General features: G+C 40.9%; 1 protein-coding gene across 2 annotated transcripts in view; it reads left to right on the top strand.

Moving 5' to 3' along the window:
* The window catches only part of LOC126354172 (cytochrome P450 4C1-like), a 144825-nt gene that overhangs the window by 34352 nt on the left and 97733 nt on the right, over window positions 1–12740 (top strand). The gene's annotated exons all lie outside the window — the stretch shown is intronic.

The following is a 12740-nucleotide window of genomic DNA, read 5'->3' as shown; positions in this document are numbered from 1 at the left end:
GGAGCATGGCCCAATATTTTTGCAGAGGACATACACTGGCCTGTTGAGTCCAGCTCTACATCGAGTTTCTGAACTACGTCGGAAGAAAGGGGGTCCGACACGATATTAGGAGGTACTCCATGACTTTTGTCACCTCAGTGCTAACGAATCATTTGATTAACAAAACCCAATAATTTATAATGGACGCCGAATGCTCCACAGAAACTGAAGCAGTACCTTATGTGTCCTCAAGGAAGAGTAATAGGACATGTACGGTTTTTAATACACGTAAATGATTTACCAAACGGAAAAGGTGGTATGATAATGTTCACTGTCGATGGTGTTGTGTACAGGGAAGTATCACCGTTTGACGAAATTACGGAATCGCAGAATGACCTGGACAAATTTTCTTTCCAGGAATAATGAACGGATGCTCTATAATTATGGGAAAAATAAGTTAATACCCATAACACAAAGGTTTAATCAGACAGTTTTAATTACAAGAATAATTTGAGCATTGGCATGTCCTATAAGTATTTAGGACTAACAGTAATAAGTGGCATTAAACGGGAAGATCACGTGAAGTCAGCATGAAAAAAAGGAAGAAAGATTACGATTTAACGCCCTGTTGGCATCGACGTAATTAGAGATGAAGCATAAGCTCGAGGTGCTACAAGTAAGTCGACCTTGCCCTTTCATAAAAACCATCCCGGCATTTGCCTGAAGTGATTTAGGAAAACTACGGAAACCCGAAAACAACAGAGGCCTATGAGAACTGTTGTGCTCCAGAATGTTAGTCCACTCTGCTACCCATTGCGCCACCTCGCTCGATAAAACAGTATTTTATTTTCTTTCTTCTTATCAGTCTTCTGATTGTTTCGATGTGGCCAGCCACGAATTACTCTCCTGTGCCAATCTTTTCCTTCCTTGCTAGAGCGTGCAACTAACGTTCTCAACTATTTGCTGGATGTGTTCCATTCTGTGTTTCCCTCTACTATTCGTACCCTCCACACCTCCCTCTGGTACCGTTGAAGTTATTCTCTAACGTCTTAGCAGATGTCCTATCATCCCGACCCTTCTTCTTGTCAGTGTTTTCCACATATTCCTTTCCTTGCAATTCTGGGGAGAGCCACCTCATTCCTTACCTTGTTAGTCCACATAATTTTCAGTATTCTTCTGTATTACCATGTACCAAATGCATCGGTTCTCTACGGTTCTAGATTTAACACAGTTCGTGTTTCACTACCACACCAACCTGTTCCCCAAAGGCACATTCTCAGAAATTTCTTCCTCAAATTAAGACCTAAGTCTCATTTTTTTTTTTTTTTTTGTTGGTCATCAGTCTACTGACTGGTTTGATGCGGCCCGCCACGAGTTCCTTTCCTGTGCTAACCTCTTCATCTCAGAGTAGCACTTGCAACCTACGTCCTCAATTATTTGTTTGACCTATTCCAATCTCTGTCTTCCTCTACAGTTTTTGCCCTCTACAGCTCCCTCTAGTACCATGGAAGTCATTCCCTCATTTCTTAGCAGATGTCCTATCATCCTGTCTCTTCTCCTTATTAGTGTTTTCCACATATTCCTTTCCTCTTAGATTCTGCGTAGAACCTCCTCATTCCTTACCTTATCAGTCCACCTAATTTTCGACATTAGTCTATAGCACCACATCTCAAAGGCTTCGATTCTCTTCTGTTCCGGTTTTCCCACACTCCATGTTTCACTACTACAATGCTGTACTCCAGACGTACATCCTCAGAAATTTCTTCCTCAAATTAAGGCCGGTATTAGATATTAGTAGACTTCTCTTGGCCAGAAATGCCTTTTTTGCCATAGCGAGTCTGCTTTTAATGTCCTCCTTGCTCCGTCCGTCATTGGTTATTTTACTGCCTAGGTAGCAGAATTCCTTAACTTCATTGACTTCGTGACCATCAATCCTGATGTTAAGTTTCTCGCTGTTCTCATTTCTAATACTTCTCATTACCTTCGTCTTTCTCCGATTTACTCTCAAACCATACTGTGTACTCATTAGACTGTTCATTCCGTTCAGCAGATCATTTAATTCTTCTTCACTTTCACTCAGGATAGCAATGTCATCACCGAATCGTATCATTGATATCCGTTCACCTTGTATTTTAATTCCACTCCTGAACCTTTCTTTTATTTCCATCATTGCTTCCTCGATGTACAGATTGAAGAGTAGGGGCGAAAGGCTACAGGCTTGTCTTACTCCCTTCTTAATACGAGCCCTTCGTTCTTGATCGTCCACTCTTATTATTCCCTCTTGGTTGTTGTACATATTGTATATGACCCGTCTCTCCCTATAGATTACCCCAACTTTTTTCAGAATCTCGAACAGCTTGCACCATTTTATATTGTCGAACGCTTTTTCCAGGTAGACAAATCCTATGAACGTGTCTTGATTTTTCTTTAGCCTTGCTTCCATTATTAGCCGTAACGTCATAATTGCCTCTCTCGTCTCTTTACTTTTCCTAAAGCCAAACTGATCGTCACCTAGCGCATTCTCAATTTTCTTTTCCATTCTTCTGTATATTATTCTTGTAAGCAGCTTCGATGCATGAGCTGTTAAGTTGATTGTGCGATAATTCTCGCACTTGTCAGCTTTTGCCGTCATCGGAATTGTGTGGATGGTAGTTTTCCGAAAGTCAGACGGTATGTCGCCAGACTCATATATTCTACACACCAACGTGAATAGTCGTTTTGTTGCCACTTCCCCTAATGATTTTAGAAATTCTGATGGAATGTTATCTATCCCTTCTGCCTTATTTGACCGTAAGTTCTCCAAAGCTCGTTTAAAGTCCGATTCTAATACTGGATCCCCAATCTCTTCTAAATCGACTCCTGTTTCTTCTTCTATCACATCAGACAAATCTTCACGCTCATAGAGGCTTTCAGTGTATTCTTTCCACCTATCTGCTCTCTCCTCTGCATTTAACAGTGGAATTCCCGTTGCACTCTTAATGTTACCACCGTTGCTTTTTAATGCCACCAAAGGTTGTTTTGACTTTCCTGTATGCTGAGTCTGTCCCTCCGACAATCATATCTTTTTCGGTGTCTTCACATTATTCCTGCAGCAATTTCGTCGTGGCTTCCCTGCACTTCCTATTTATTTCATTCCTCAGCGACTTGTATTTCTGTATTCGTGATTTTCCCGGAACATGTTTGTACTTCCTCCTTTCATCAATCAACTGAAGTATTTCTTCTGTTACCCAAGATTTCTTCGCAGCTACCTTCTTTGTACCTATGTTTTCCTTCCCAACTTCTGTGATGGCCCTTTTTAGAGACTTCCATTCCTCTTCAACTGTGTTGCCTTCTGCGCTATTTCTTATTGCTGTATCTATAGCGTTAGAGAACTTCAAACGTATCTCGTCATTCCTTAGAACTTCCGTATCCCACTTCTTAGCGTATTGATTCTTCCTGACTAATGTCTTGAACTTCAGCCTACTCTTCATCACTACCATATTGTGATCTGAGTCTATATCTGTTCCTGGGTACGCCTTACAATCCAGTATCTGATTTCGGAATCTCTGTCTGACCATGATGTTATCTAATTGAAATATTCCCGTATCTCCCGGCCTTTTGCAAGTATACCTCCTCCTCTTATTGAACAGGGTATTCGCTATTACTAGCTGAAACTTGTTACAGAACTCAAGTAGTCTTTCTCCTCTTTCATTCCTTGTCCCAAGCCCATATTCTCCTGTAACCTTTTCTTCTACTCCTTCCCCTACAACTGCATTCCAGTCGCCCATGACTATTAGATTTTCGTCCCCCTTTACCCACTGCATTACCCTTTCAATATCCTCATACACTTTCTCTGTCTGTTCATCTTCAGCTTGCGACGTCGGCATGTATACCTGAACTATCGTTGTCGGTGTTGGTCTGCTGTCGATTCTGATTAGAACAACCCGGTCACTGAACTGTTCACAGTAACACACCCTCTGCCCTACCTCCCTATTCATAACGAATCCTACACCTGTTATACCATTTTCTGCTGCTGTAGATATTACTCGATACTCATCTGACCAGAAATCCTTGTCTTCCTTCCACTTCACTTCACTGACCCCTACTATACCTAGATTGAGCCTTTCCATTTGCCTTTTCAGATTTTCTAGTTTACCTACCACGTTCAAGATTCTGACATTCCACGCCCCTACTCGTAGAACATTATCCTTTTGTTGATTATTCAATCTTTCTCTCATGGTAACCTCTCCATTGGCAGTCCCCTCCAACAGATCCGAATGGGGGACTATTCCGGAATCTTTTGCCAATGGAGAGATCATCATGACACTTCTTTAACTACAGGCCACATGTCCTGTGGATACACGTTACTTGTCTTTAATGCAGTGGTTTCCATTGCTTCTGCATCCTCATGTCGTTGATCATTACTGATTCTTCCGCCTTTAGGGGCAATTTCCCACCCCTACGACAAGACAGTGCCCTGAACCTCTATCCGCTCCTCCGCCCTCTTTGACAAGGCCGTTGGCAGAAAGAGGCTGACTTCTTATGCCGGAAGACTTCGACCGCCAATGCTGATTATTTGTCAAAATTTAGGCAGTGGCGGGGATCGGACCCGGGACCGAAGACGTTTTGATTATGAACCGAAGACACTACCCCTAGACCTCTATGCCTGTATCAGTCTGTTTTTCAGATTCTCCTCGCTCCATTCGTCAAGGGTTATTTTTCTTCCTAGGTAGCAAAATTTCATTAACTTCATCTACTTCGTGATCCCCAGTTCTAATGCCAATTTTCTCGCTGTCCTCATTTCTGCTACTTCTCATTACTTTCGTCTTTCTTCGATTAACCCTCAATCCTATGTACTCACTGTGATGTTTATTCCAGTCAAAAATTCCTATAACTCCTCTTACATTCAGTGAGCATAGCGAATGTCATCACTAGTATCCTTTCACCTTGAGTTTTAATCTCACACTTCAACCTTTATTTTGATCATTGCTTCTTCCACGTATAAAGTGAACAGGAGAGGTGAAAGAGTACATCCCTGCCTTACACCTTAATCTGAGCACTTTGTTCTCGGTCTTCCAGTCTTACTGCTCCCTCTTGGCTCATGTACATAGTGAAAAATGGTTCAAATGGCTCTGAGCACTATGGGACACTGAGGACCAACCTAAGGACTTTACACACATCCATGGCCGAGGCAGGATTCGAACCTGAGACCGTAGCGGTCGCCTGGTTCCAGACTGTAGCGCCTAGAACCGCTCGGCCACTCCGGCCGGCTACATACAGTATTTCACCCGTCTTTCTATATAGCTTACCCCTATTTTTATCATAATTTTTAACATTCTGCTTCATTTCACTTTGTCAACAGAAGCAGAAAATGGTATAACAGGAGTTGAATTCGCTATGAATTTGAAGATTGGACAGAGAGTAAGTTACTATGAACTGTTGAGTTACAGGTTTTCTCTCATCATAAGCGACATCAAACCAACACTGACAGCAAAGGTTCAGGTATACATCCGGACGTTCCAACCAGGAGATGAAGAGATGGAGGAAGAAAATGGCCAGCACAAGAAACTTGTGAAAGAGAAAGTATATGAGGATATTGAACAGGTACTTCAGTGCATAAAGAGAGATGAAATATAACAGTCACTAGGGACTGTAATGTGGTTGGAGGAGTCGGTACACTTTGGGAAAGATGGGGAGAAACCGGTAGATCTCGAAAATTTAATTAGATTACATCATCATCAGGCCGAGATTCCGAAATCGGAAAATGGATATTAAGGTGTACACAGAAGCAGATATAGACTCAAAACACAATTCAGTAATGATAAATCGAAGGCTGGAGTTTAAGGAACTAGTCAGGGTGAGTCAGTGCGCAAAGAAGCTGAATATGGAAGCGCTAAGAAATGAAGACACACTCTTGAAGTTCTCTGAGTCTATAGATATTCCTCTAATAAATTGCTCAGAGGGCAGTTCAATTGTTGAGGAATGGGCATCTCCAAAAAAGGCAGTCACAGAAGTTGGGAGCAAACGGAAGGTAGAGGGAAGGCGAACGCTTTGAAACCATAGATAACAGATAAAATACTTTAGCTGATCGACAGAAAAAAGAAGTATAAAAATGTTCTCAATAGCTTAGGACTACAGTTAGGCCAATCACGTAGAAACGAAAGAAATAGCAAATGCAAGGAAGCTTAGAAAAAATGGCTGCACGTAAAGCGTAAGGAAACTGAAAAAGAAATAGTTCTCGGAAGAATGAACTTAGCATATAGAAAACTCTAAATAAACTTCGGGTGAAATTAAAGCAAGAGTGGTAACAAAGGGAATTGCATTGTTAAATGTAGTGGAAAGAGCGGATAGATGGAAGGAGTTCATTTAAGGCCTCTCCGAGGGGAAAGACATCTCGATGTGATAAAAGAAGAAATAGGAGTCTACAGAGCTAATATATGGGATCCAGTATTAGAAACAGAATTTAAAAGGACTTTGGAAGACTTAAAGTCAAATAATGAGAAAGCGATAGACAACATTCTATCAGGATTTCTAAACTCATTGTGGGAAGCAAACAACAAAAGGGCTATTCACGATGATGTGTAGAATGTATAAGACAGGCGATATACCATCAGACTTTCGGATGGGCATCATTCACACAATTCAGAAGACTTCAAGAGTTGACTAGTTCGAGAATTATCGCACAATCAGCTTAATTGCTGGAACATGAAGCTGATTAGAAGAATAATATATAGAAGAGTGCATGAGAAAACTGAACATCTGTTACATGGTTGCTGGCCTCTGTGGCCGAGTGGTTCTAGGCACTTCAGTCCGGAACCACGCAGCTGCTACGGTTGCAGGTTTGAATCCGGCCTCGGGCATTGATGTGTGTGATGCCCTTAGGTTAGTTAGGCCTGTATGTAGTTTTAAGTCTAGGGGACTGATTACCTCATATGTTAAGTCCCGTAGTGCTTAGAGCCATTTGAACCATTTTTGTTACATGGCTATCAGTTTGGCTTTAGAAAAGATAAAGGCAGGAGAGAGGCAGTTCCTACGTTGCGGCTAATAATGCAAGCAAGATTGAAGAAAAATTGAGACACGTTCATTGGATGTGGGAACTTTTGAAAAGCGTTCGGTAGTGTAAAATGGTTCAAGATGTTCGACATTCTGAGAGAAATGTGGGCAAGCGATAGGGAAAGACGGGTACAATGCAATACATATAAGAACCGAGAGGGAACAATAAGACGGAGATAAATTTCGAAGTGCTCGAATTGAAAAAGGTTGAAGGCTGGGATATAGTCTTTTGCCCCTACTTTTCTGTCTCTACATCTAAGAAGCAGTGATTGAAATAAAAGACAGTTTCAGGAAGAGGACCTAAATTCTGGCGACTTTTCTATCCTCGGTAAACGTGAAGAATTGTTGCAGCATGTGTTGAATGGAATGCGAAGTCTAATGAGTTCAGAATGTCGACTGAGAGTAATTCGACGAAGGACGAAATGAGAAGTAACATAAATGAGAATAGCAAGAATCTTAACATCACAATTGTTGATCACACAGTAGACCAGGTTAAGGAATTATGCTACCTAGGTTGCAAAATAGCAGATGACGGACGGAGTAAGGAGGACATAAAAAGCAGACCCACAGTGGCAAAAGGCATTAATGACCTGCTATTATCAAACATAGGTTATAGTTTGAGGAATAAATTTCTGAGTACGAACGTTTTGGGCACAGCATTGTACGGTAATGTGACATGGACAGTGGGTGAACTAGAACCGAAGAGAATCATAGCCTTTGAGATGTGATGCTACATAAGAATGTTGAAAATTAGGTGGACTGATAAGTCAAAGAATGAGGAGGTTCTCCGCAGAATCGGTGAGGTTGGAATACATCCAGCAAATAACTGAGGACGTAGGCTGCAATCGCTCCTCTGAAATAAAATGTTGGCACAACAGATGGATTCGTGGAGGCTCACACTAAAGTGTGATTGCTCCAGAGCTGCAGTGAGTGAGTTACTGACCAATCGTACCAGCGCTATATTAGTCATCATCGTCAGCAGTATCAGGATTTCCTTCCAGCTTCCGGACAGGAAATATGTAAACGATATGCCTCTATTGATTTCTGTCGTGGTACAGCCTCTCTCTCTCCATTGCTTGCCACGTTACTGTTCTCCTCTCCTCTGGTGTGTCCATCTCTTCCTAGACCACCCAATCGGACTTTTTACAATTACCTCCATCACCAAATACTAACGTGAAGTCCATTTGGCTGTAGTTGATTCACATGATCTAACCACTTCAGTCTCGCAGTGCTGATTCCTTCCTCCATGGTCCAGGTCACCTGCACGTCTCTCCTTATACACTTGTTCCTGACTCTGTCTCTACTGCTTTTTTGTAGAGCTGACCTAATGAACTTCATTTCACGTGCCTGCATCTGAATCGTATCTCTCTTATTCATGACACATGTCTCCATACTATACGTCGTGATTAGCAGGAGACAGATTTTGTGCATGTTATATTCAGCTGTTAAAGAGAGTCCCTTGTATCAGATTAGGTTTTGTACTAGGTGGAAGAAGCTGGATGTTTTTGCTAATCTGTTTAAAACTTCTAATCTGGCATTTCCATCACACTAGAAGACTACAGCCAGATAACTGAACCTCTTCACACGTTCAACTTTCTCTCCTTTTGTATGATGTAACATGATGTGGGTATCCTACTCATCTTCATTACCACTGTCTTTTTGCTCTGTTGTATTGTATTGATGTGGGGCTTCGTCCACGCCGTAGCCCTCAGTGCTTCACAACTGCACAACAGGCTACAGCAGTCCACTCATCCCACCACCACCCCACAGCGAACCCAGGGTTACAGTGCGGTTGGGACCCAGTGGCCGCCCCCCCCCCCCCCACTCCCCCCCTCCCCCCACCCACCCAGGGGACGTCTGACACATCGTTCAAAACTAAGTGAAAGATCTTTAATCACCTCTGAATTAAGGAAAGTAATAATTCTGTGACAATTAATGGTAAAAATTCTGTCAAATATCTCATTGAGATTCCACTCCCAGGAGACGCCCCAGAAGGGGAAGGTGAAATCCACATAAAAAAGGCAATGATATAAACGCACAGTGGCGGAGAGAGAATAGTCGTACCACTTGTACAAGAATGAACTCAGGACAGGCAAGGCATCTGGTTCTGACAACCTGTGCGCCGATGAGTTACTCAAAATAACCTGCAAGACTGGGCCATGTTTAACAGTTTCATTAAATGAATGTCTCTTTGTGTGGTCCAGTCAAAGACAACCATCGTAACGAACGGGAGAGCGGTGTGCTGACCACACGCCCCTCCTATCCGCATCCTCAGCTGAGGATGACATGGCGGTCGGATGGTCCCGATGGGCCACTTGTGGTCTGATGACGGAGTGCTTTTTTCTTTGTGTGGTCGGATACAAAATATCTAGATACGTTATTGTTTCTAAAATTACTTAATTTTGCAGTTCAATTTCGTTGTTGAGGTCGTTAGGAAAACTTCAAGAAAAACTTATATACAACAGATTACAAAGTCACGTAGAACTGTATGGACCTAATGAATGCAAATTTCGATTTAGGTAAGGCAAGACAATAAATAGTGCGATTAATTATGCTCTGACTGTTATTGACAACATAAAGTCAAAATATTTGTTTGAGATTACGATAAATATTTTCGGAGTTTTCGATAATTTGTGTTAGTTTCCACCGTTCCCTCAGCTTAGGAGAGGAAATTTCCATTGGTCTTTCTAGTGTAGTTTTATAGACTATCGTCAAAACTAGAGTCGCGAAGTGGTAAGCGTAGACAAAATTACTGGGGGACTTAGGAAATGATGGTCACAAGAGTTTTCGGAATATCACAATAGAACCGCTGTTACAGATACATCAAAGAGTTCCTTTACCGAAGGTGTCACAACACATGCTAATAACATTATCCTACTTGTATCCTATAATTCCAGGACAGAACAGGAGGTCAGTGCTCTAAGAAAATATATTCCAAGGTTCCTGCAAGTCGGTTTCCCACAGCCAGCTCATCATTGTGCTTTTATGTACTGCCTAGGAAAAGGATCAGCTTTTGTATTTCTAATTAGCTAATCTTGCCAAATTTAGTAGGTTATTTCTTATTTCGTTCATAATTTCAGTAAGTGTCATAGTTAAGAGACATCTGACGATAAAGTTTTTTCCAATAATTGGTATTTTTGTGTCTTCAATCAGATTAATTACATCTATTGAGTATTTCTTGTTATATGAAGAGCGCTGGGTGAGCAATGTATTTAGCGTTTTGTAAGAGTGTATGTTGGACTACTTATTTAATTTACAACAGCTGTAACAGGAATCACTTATTCTTGTCATTTTTGTTCCACTTTTACTTTAAGTTCTTGCACAACCATCCATTTCCTAAACATACTGTAGAAACATACATTTTAACCGCTAATTTAATAAGCGTGTGAAATTTGTTCGGTGGTCTGTTCTATAACTTCTAAATGTTATTCACCCCAAAAAAATTATTTGTTTTGTAACATAGTCTTCTTTTTTTTCTTTTTGTATAACTATGATTGTACTCCTTTTGTCCGATTTATTGCTATCACAGTGTGTGATATTCTTGAAGTTGATAATATCATCAATTTATTTTTAACACTTTTATCCTTCTGTAGTTGTTTGTTAATGAAACTGAGATTTTGCTGCTGATGTGATTCTTCTCTATTGTTGATAACTATATCTAATGCTACTACACTACAGGCAATTTGGACTCAATATTAGTATCATTATGTGATGTTGTTATTTAGCTCTTTATGAAATAGTTCCTCTTTTTTAGCGTCAAACTGTAAGTCAATAAGTTTTATTAGTATTTCATATAACGTAAAATCTGAATTATTGGCGTCTTTCTTTTGTCGTTATTTGTTTTCTAAGTAAGAGTAATAAGCTTCTTTGTGTGACTTTGCCAGATGACATCAATTTCTCTATGTGGATATTTGGCCATTGTTTCTGTTATTAGATGAAAATGTCCTTGGGGTAAGATTTTCCGTGATTCATATGTGCTAAGAGAAGCTGTTGGTTCAAGAAGCCTTTCAAATTGTATTTTTCACGAATTTCATCTGTTTTGTCAGCTTCATTTCTTTTCATTAACGCGTTTTCCATGTTTGTAGAGGCTATAATATGTACACTTGCTTAATCAGGTTCCCCTTTTTTCACTACATATTGTTTCTTGAACTACATACCTTCTGTGCTTGATTTTTGTTACTTGGTACACTAGTGCAGTAGTTGTATACAGGTTAGAAAATGTCTTGAGCACTTTTCATACAATTTTTTGAGACTGCAGGAGTGCATGCATGTCAGTATATTTGTCCAAATGTGATTAATATTTTGAATTTAGATAGGGAGTGGATATCAGATCAGATAGTGTATAAGATATAGTCTGTAATAAAGAAAACAGCAAACCTTAAGTTAAACTAGATGAATATAAAAATAGAAAAAGTTCAGACAAGAATGAGAAGACAGAAGCAGTTACAAAATTTCATTTGGAATTACTGATCAGCAGTTCTAATGATCCCTGTTGATTGTGCTACCACACCTAAACTGACTGCCACAGTTTCCATATCCAGATATCCTGAATGAAAAGAGATTGTCCAGTTAGTAAGCGAGATGAATACTGATACGCCATTGGAATCTCATATAGTTATTATATCCAGTATCAAACCGTGGGAAGGCATGAACTACGACCTACTTGCAAGGAGCCACTGATTTGAATAAGGTGGCAGAAATCGCAACAAAAAATAAAAGATTTGGAACGTAGTTCAAAGAAATACATTCTTAAATGAGGTCAGAACAAAGCACTCTTAACAGAGGCCCGTGACCACTGACGTAGACACATTCACAGAATGACATATAGCAATAGAATTCATGGATATCTACACAAATTTCACCGAAAACACTTAAGGTATAGAATAATAAATCATGAGCAAAAAGTGGAGAGGCGGGGGGGGGGGGGGGGGGGATGGAAAATCCGATGAATCTTACCGCATGGCTGGCGCTGCTGCTCTCCCATAACATCGCGAAATACTCGTGATTGCTGAACGACCAAAACGGTAATGGAATTCGAGCGTCATTATTAGACTGGGTCAGAGGTCACGAACCGTTAAGCTTTGCCGTCGCATGGTGGAGCGTACGTATGGACAACAGGCGGTCGCGGGTGAGACAACAGGTAGTGGACCTTCTAAGAAGACTTTCCAAAATGGGGGCTGAAGCGACGATGCACAGGGCTTTTGACAGCTGGTTGGCACCTCAGACTAGTTTGTCTACAGCTGTAAACTGTTCCGGTGCTGACTTGCTGGGTGGGCAAACGGCAGACTGCCATCTGCTGTCCCATAGACCTGCCCGCTTCCTTTTTGCCCCTAAGTATCCTAACCTGGCGCAGGCTCAGCATTTGAGACAGCAGGATACTATGTGTATCTCAAGAAGAAAAAGACGCTCCGTTTCAATTTGAATCTTTTTAACGACAGCCGCAATTTTGAACAATTTATTAATTCCTCTCAGAATGATAGAAGCCGAGGTCTGCCTACGGATCTCGGTTCCTCCGTACGTAGGGAATTATTAGTACAAGGTTTCTTTGGTGTCTGTAAGTATTTAGACGCTTTAATTCGCGACTGTATCTTTGGATACATAGAAATAAAATTGATAAGCAAATTATGGGTTGAGCAGAGGTTTTTTCCTCGTCAAAACGTCCCGAATCTGTCACATGACTACATTTTGCTCTATTACTGTCGAATTATGCTTTCCCTCCGGCCTTGTGT

The sequence above is a fragment of the Schistocerca gregaria genome, chromosome 3, assembly GCF_023897955.1.
Source record: "Schistocerca gregaria isolate iqSchGreg1 chromosome 3, iqSchGreg1.2, whole genome shotgun sequence".
NCBI lineage: Eukaryota > Metazoa > Arthropoda > Insecta > Orthoptera > Acrididae > Schistocerca > Schistocerca gregaria.
The sequence above is the reverse complement of the archived record's forward strand: the minus strand, read 5'-3'. Positions and strand labels throughout refer to the sequence as shown.